The sequence below is a fragment of the Glandiceps talaboti genome, chromosome 16 (genome assembly GCF_964340395.1).
Source record: "Glandiceps talaboti chromosome 16, keGlaTala1.1, whole genome shotgun sequence".
Taxonomy (NCBI): domain Eukaryota; kingdom Metazoa; phylum Hemichordata; class Enteropneusta; family Spengelidae; genus Glandiceps; species Glandiceps talaboti.
In genome coordinates this window covers 12,316,875-12,325,027 of record NC_135564.1, presented here as the reverse complement: position 1 = coordinate 12,325,027, position 8,153 = coordinate 12,316,875, and the positions used below count along the sequence as shown (strand labels likewise).

Here is an 8,153-nt window from a genome sequence, read left to right as displayed (position 1 = left end):
TTCAAATGCATCACGAACAATTATACTGTACACAAGACGCATGCGCCCATCACAACGCCCCACCAAACCCCACCGTGCACAACTGACGACTGCTTCAGGTATGTTAACTTAATCTTGTTTTGCGTATTGAAACTGGGGGTACAGCGAACCATAAAGAATCAAAATGTATGATAATACAAACTTCTTTCACTGCAACTTATATTCTTTGTCAGTTTCAGAAACATCAAACACTAAAACGAAATGGAGAAGATTTTGGTTTTCGTCATCATTCTTGGACTAATGCTAACTTTGTTCGTACAAGAAGACGATGCTTGGCGCCGCCGCCGCCGCCGCCGCATCGATTCAAGAGGCAAAATTGAGGAGGGCAAGACTCTTACTGACATGTAAGTTATCGTCAAAACATTATTTAGTTACAGGATGATTTAGTATGACAACATGTCCAACCATTTAGAACGTAAATGTGATTTGAAAGTGTCACCTTGGATAGAAACGATTCACTCCTACAATACCATAAACAGGTCATTTTATGTTGATTCAAATGTCGTATCAGGTCTTATCACCTGGTTCATGTGTTAGATATTTTATAGAACACATACATGGTTCTTACAACTCATACTATATGAACAATCAAGTCTTGAATTGTTTGGTCAGTTTATATTATGCACTAATAATTATGAATAAGAGGTCACTTCAGCATGTCAAGGTGATGTTACACTCTTTGTCCGAGTCATAAAAGCTTTAGCATGTTGGTGCGGTGTTTGATTGTATTTTCGAGGACGTATGTGCGTTGACCGGGACGTCTTTCTCATGTCAACACTCTCATTTAATTCGATCATGTAAAAATACGTCATTAATTCAACTCTGTATGTTACTAAATTCAACTCTGTATGTTGCTAAATTACTCTACCTTGTGTTGTTTTATAGTGAAGAGATCAAAAGCAAAATTCTGAAGGAAGAAGTGAAGGAAAGAATGGAAGAGAGAAAGGAAGAGATACTGGAAGAGATCTTGGAAGAGATTGAAGAAAAAGGGGATATTTAGGACGAGATCTAGCGGGACATTGACAAAAGAGGCAATAAATAACGAAAAACGTGGTTAAAGAGATCTTGAGATATATGGAAAATACTAAGTGAACTAAACACATATTTTGTCATTAGATCGCCTGCTACACTTTTAGAGTAATACTATCTGTTGGTTGAATATTGCAAAATTCAATGGCATATCTTTCGTTGGCGAAAGATATGACCAGTTCCTTATTTGCTACTAATAAAGTTAATCTCCTGTCAATCACTGGTTAAGGTTATTTCATGGTACAATTGAACAGTTATTGAATTCTTTGAAATATTGTAATGCCACTAACACTTTAATTATACAACTGAATAATTATGAATGATGAGATCCCTCGCGGTAAAATAGATTGTGTTTTTTATACTTTCTCTCTGCAATGAGACTGAGTAACTTTAATAAAGTAATGTACTTTCCATTTGTTGAGATGATTGAGATGGTTTGTTAATGGATACGGTAAAGTAAATGTAAAATAATGGTGTACATTTATAAATTGTCCTACATATAAACCAAAGATACATTTAATTCTATTAATTAATTCAATTATAGGTTATATATCCTGTCATTAGCAAAATATGCGAGAGCAACTTTTTAAAATGAAGCTTGACTTGTCATCAAGATATTACATTGAAAATATTGTTGCTCTACTTGGAATACATCATTTTTGTTGCTGCATCGTCTGATTTTTCTAGACACAGTTTTCTTCATCAGAATTATCTCCGCAGTCGTCATCACCACCATCATCACAAATTCAGACCGCAATGATCCCAAATTATACTAGCTCAGGCTGTTAATTCTTCCCAAGACATTAGCTTCCTTGGATTGATCTGTGTATAACACATTATTATGAACACCTTAGGAGTAAAAAATAACCAATATCAATCAGTGAAATAAACATTGGTCACGTGATCTCGCCAATGAATCAGTTCGACATGTTTGTAAAATATGATTGCATTGCCACAGTTGTACTACACTTTACAGATACACCATGTCAACATAAATGTATTGTTTAACTCGTCAAATTAACGTAGTTAATCTATCATGTTAAATGAAAATTAAGTGCGTAATTTACTCATGTGAACAAGTCATTGCTGCAACCTGGTAAAAAGTTGAGATTGATGAAAAATGCGAAATGATGTTATTATTATACTAATGCTGAAATGTTTACCATGTAACTTAGAATACACACATAAGACATAGAAATAATTTTACAGTGTATTGAAATTGTAATAGGGTACATCAATTTTATTATTTTTGTCACTGTATTACTATTTTCAACAAAAATGACCATTCTTATAATCTGATCGTATTTATTTAAGCAGGAACACATGATTGCAACTACACGAAATACCATTTCTTCCGTGATAGTTATGTTTGTTTATATTATACGATGTCTATTAATTGAAATGTCTGAGTAGTAAATGAAATACATCAATCAGTGAAATAAACATTGGCTAAATAGTGGATTCTTTTACTAGTATGATAAAAACAGTCGCACTTCCAGGGACCACAATATGAATGTCAAATTACGAACACTTACTTCACCGGCCACTTTTAAAAGGCAATTTTATCCAATATTGTTTTGTAGGTAAGTTTGATTTCATATCAATATTATTACTTCTTAGAGTAGAACCAGCACAGTCATTCCACAAGACAGACTATAAAAATGTATTGTGTGTTTGAGTATATATATATATATATATATATATATATATATATATATATATATATATATATATATATATATATATATATATATATATATATATATATATATATATATATATATGCGTGCGCAGTAGTTACAGTGACGTTGTCCACGCAATATAAATATTGTACGGATGAAGCTTTAGTTTACTTACTACAACCTTCCTCATCAGAATTATCACCACAATCGTCTTCACCATCACATTTGAAGAATAACGGTAAACATTTTCCATTTTTACACGTGAATAGACGGTAATCACAGGCTGATAAACAAATGTTACGACAGACATGAAACATTAAATATGCTTGCACCGCCACAGACGTGTTGCACTTTAGAGATACAGCATGTATATATGAAGGCACATGGAACTTTAGTACGTAAAATTACTAGAATGTACATCTTAAATGTAAAGTCCACACTTACAATTTAGTCTGAAGTCGTACCTAAATCATAAATGTTTACTTCGTATTAAAAAGAATGTTCAGGTGTGTAAGTGTTACTGTGTACTATGTGTACTCACACGCTCTGTAATTTTTGTGCAACCTCTATTGAAGATGAAATACATTTCTTTACTTCACTGTTCTTTATACAATGACATACGCATGATACGGACCCATTTCTGAATAAAATACAAGCACTTGTACCAGACTTTAACAATTTAAGTATACAAGATAAACTCTCTTTTACTCATGACTAAGTTCTGGAATTTTTCTACTGACTTTATTTATAAGGCTTTTGGAAAGGGAAAAAGCACACTGTATGATTAATTTTCTCCATTATTTATTTTCAATATATATATCTATACTGTTCTTTTGTGTCTTCTAAGCCCAGTGGGCTGGATGTGGCAACTCTTTAATTTATACGGTACATGTATTTGTATTGAACGAAATGTTCACTTGGTAACCCCACATAGGACACGTAAATAAAACAAACAAACAAACAAACAAACAAACAAACAAACAAAACAAACTCACTAGTATCGCTGCTGTAAGGTTCTTCATCACAGTCCTCCTCATCAGAATTATCACCACAATCGTCTTCACCATCACATTTGAAGAATAACGGTAAACATTTTCCATTCTTACACGTGAATAGACGGTAATCACAGGCTAATAAACAAATGTTACGACAGACATGAAACATTAAATATGCTTGCACCGCCACTGATGTGTTGCACTTTAGAGATACAACATGTATATAGGAAGGTGTTGTTTAACCAAAAAATGCACGTGGAACTTTAGTACGTAAAATTACTGGAATGTACATCTTAAATGTTCCCAGAATCCAAAGGGTGACTTCCGAAATTTCCAGGAAGAGTTGAAGGTAGTGTCACAAAATAACATCAAGACGTCCAAATTCCGCATTCAAAAAGTGAACCATGACAGGAAAGACATTTATAATTATCCAGATATATCTAGTGAAGACCACACTTACAATTTAGTCTGAAGTCGTACCTAAATATAAATGTTTACTTCGTATTAAAAAGTATGTTCAGGTGTGTAAATGTTATTGTGTACTCACTAGTATCGCTGCTGTAAGGTTCTTCAACACAGTGCTCCTCATCAGAATTATCACCACAATCGTCTTCCCCATCACATTCCCAGTCACCACGAATACAATTGCTATTTGTACATGCAAATGAGATACCACCACAACCTACTGAAAATATGAAAGTTTGACATCAATTGATTATATTCCCATGCTATGTAATTATGATAATTATGAAAATTTGTCACATAACAGGCAAGGCATGTATCATGTCATACTTATTTAGTCAAGGTCTCATGAATTTATTCACAACGTGTCATGACATTGTGAGCTGGAATAAAAGTTATATTGTCACAGGTTGAAACATTTTGTGGCAATTTCGTCCAATTTGAAATTTACTTTCGCTCAAATCTCTAAACCGAAGCCACGACAGTCCCAACCATGTCCTTGCTCGGCTATGTAAGACAGTTATATGCGTTGACATGTCGTGATAGTAAATATAGTTCATTGCACTGTCATCACTATGTGTATGTGGCATTAGTATTGACGATATAAGTGATAATTAAACTGCGTATAACCTCTCCCTGTAGAGAAGTAAAACTTTACTCACTGCAATTGTTGTTATGTTGTTTCACTGTACACTTACTATTATCGCAATGTTGTTATGTTGTTTCACTGTACACTTACTATTATCGCAATGCTGTTATGTTGTTTCAATGCAAACTCACCATTATCGCAATGTTGTTCATCAGAATTGTCTCCGCAGTCATCCATACCATCACATTGCCAGTCCGCAAAAACACATCTGTCATTTACGCACGTAAACATGTCATATCCACATACTGATGGAGACAAGCAGGGCAAACGTTTGAAGGCAATGAAAATGTCAAATAAATTTGTTTGATTATACAGGCCAGAGCAAGGACTAATTTTACTAAAATATAATTGTCAGGAATTTGTTCTGTGCTTTCATTTGAATTCACAATCTACACTGTGATATTTGACAGTTAGATGTTATTTTCACAGTATTTGTCTTCGTTCAGCCAAGGAGAATACGAGTGGCCTATTGAAGGGGCTTTTGTCACTATGAGTCGCTAGACCCTCCTGTCACGAGTATTTTCCGACAGAGTGAAGAAAAATATTGAAGAATAACATAATTATATACCAGCGCCAATAATATCACAGAAATATCCTGGAAAGTAGTGGCAATTTTGAACGTTTTGACTCATATTTCGAACACAATAGAACCACTGACATAAACACGCATTGTCATGACGTAGAATTAGAACGATCAGAGTATATTTATTCCATTTTTTTTTTGGCAAACTCACAATCATTGCAATGTTGTTCATCAGAATTGTCTCCGCAGTCATCCATACCATCACATTGCCAGTCCACAAAAATACACACATCATTTGTGCATGTGAATATGTCATCTCTGCCGATACCACAATATGGTCAAGAAAAGTAGGACAAAAGTTTGAAGTCAATGAAAAGGTCACAAAATATTTTGCTTATTCGATCATTGGAGCAAGGACTAGTTTGTTAATACGAGGGAATTTGCGTTGTTTTTACTTGATTAGACTTGCCCTAAAACTTGAGTTGACTGCAGTCACTGATATTTTATTATGTGACCTATCTTGTAATAGTCTGACCATGTTATTTAGGCCAAATTAGCAAACTATACTTATTTATAAAACATTTCTTCCCTGCAAGGATGTTTCTCGGATTATCCCATGCACGAGTCACGTTCAACATTAAAATATGGAATATATACTCTGATCGTTCTACGTCACGACAACGCGTGTGTCTACGTCATTGTTTCTACTGTGTTCGAACTATGAGTCAGAACGCTCAAAATTGCCATTAATTTCTCCAAATTTTAAAAATAAATTACTGTCGATGGTATAAGTATGTTATCTCCATTATTTTTCTTCATTCAGTCGGAACTCCTCGTGACCTGAGGGTTGTCACTACGAGTCGCTAGACCAGTAGTGACAAGGACCGCTTAGGTCACTCATATTTTCCTTGGCTGAACGAAGAAAAATAGTGGGAAATGGTGTCATATATATACCATCGACAGTAATTTATCTTGAAAAATTGGAGAAAGTAATGGCAATTTCGTATTAGCAGTAAATAAAAACATATCAACCAAATTATATATATATATATATATATATATATATATATATATATATATATATATATATATATATATATATATATATATATATATATATATATACACACACACACACACATATATATATATATTGGTTTTGTGCTGCCATTTTGAAGACGTATATATGCAGTTGAACTTGTTTGTTCCACAAAGAATGTCACATCACAAACAATTAATTGACAATGTGTTGTATTATTTGTAAAAGCTTATAGACGTGGCTTTCTCGACATATTGGATCGCAGAAGATGTTGTCAAACTAGATAGCCAACTTTTAAAGGCAGTGCACCATTGTGTCTAAAATTTTAAAGTATTGTCATGTTCTGTAATCATTACAATTCATGTGCCTACAGTACGTAGCGAGCACAGGCAACGTGGTCATTTAAAAGACAGATATATGCAGTTCTTACTACCTGACCGACGATTTTTTCCAAGTCTGTCCAGAAATGGGGACCGTGCAGTCTTTCTCGCGGTAGCTTCGACTGCGCGTTTAGAGTTACCATCCAATTCATATCCGTCAATTTTCCTGTTCTGCTGGTAGTAACGTTTCGCCATTAATGTCAAGTCTTTGATATTTTCCTGCAAATAAATCCAATATATTGGTTTGTCATTTATTACTTTATTGGATTGCAGACATTATACTGCTACTGTACACATTTACTTCTTTATAACTGATATACAACACATAAAATGTTGTAATTTACTTAGTTCTTATATCAGGACCAAGGGTTATTGTTAGTTTTCGTCCTTTCAGGTTTGATGGGCTTACCTCTAGACACCACCCATAACTAATGTAACTAATTAGAACCCTAGGTTGCGATACAACAACAAATTAATACTATGTTTTACAGACGGATATGTTAGACTGACATCACTTCCTTCTGAGATTGTTTTAAGTTTTATACTCTTCAAATGGCTTGCTTATTGTTCACTTGCTGATCTTCTTTTCTTTTTAAAAATTAAAACGGTGTCATCAACTTTCATATTTTTTCCACAGCTAGTAGTCCCCCCCCCCCCACATACTTGAGATCATGACTAAACGTGTCCCCCCTGGCTAACATTAGTCGCTGGGCTAACACATTCACCCAGACATCGACAGTAGAGGGCCCCTCCAATGATTCACCCGACTGTTTTGCAATCATTCACAAACAGCTTATGATGTTCACACAAATGGATACAGTTTTTTTTTTTAAAGAGTATATTTTATTGAAATAAACAATGAAAAAGCCCGGCGACTTGAGCAAGTCTACATACAGTGGTATTGATTACAGAAGTTATTCGCTGATAGTCACGAGTACATATTGGGATATTACTCAGAATAAACTATACACACTATCCTTTTTTGGAAATATTCATATCCTAGTTTACATGTATGTTCATACGTGTATTACATGTATATTGAACAACCATTTCATTTATCTTAAATTTAAAAAATGATAACGTTTTCTAAGTCTTGGCCATGTATTTTACTTGTACGTTAGCCTTAGTTTCCGAGTATTCACCATGTAATCATACTGAGCTGTACTTTCCCCCCCAGCTTTATTTGCACATTTTCTATCACACAAATTGACTAGTACTGCTAACAGCTAAACTGTATGTCATATTATTACTGTGTGCTAAACTGAGTTATATAATTCATCACTATTACTAAATAGAAGATTGTAATTTTTGTACAAAACAATTTGTTGTCATACTTCTGTGACACTTCCATATGG

At 34.0% G+C, this 8,153-nt stretch overlaps 1 long non-coding RNA gene across 1 annotated transcript; it reads left to right on the top strand.

Annotated features, from left to right (window-relative positions):
• Window positions 1-223: 223 nt before the first annotated feature.
• Window positions 224-1,285, top strand: LOC144447084 (uncharacterized). Its single transcript, XR_013481996.1, has 2 exons — window positions 224-383; window positions 925-1,285. It is a non-coding gene; the product is annotated as an uncharacterized LOC144447084 (long non-coding RNA).
• The last annotated feature ends 6,868 nt before the right edge of the window (window positions 1,286-8,153 follow it).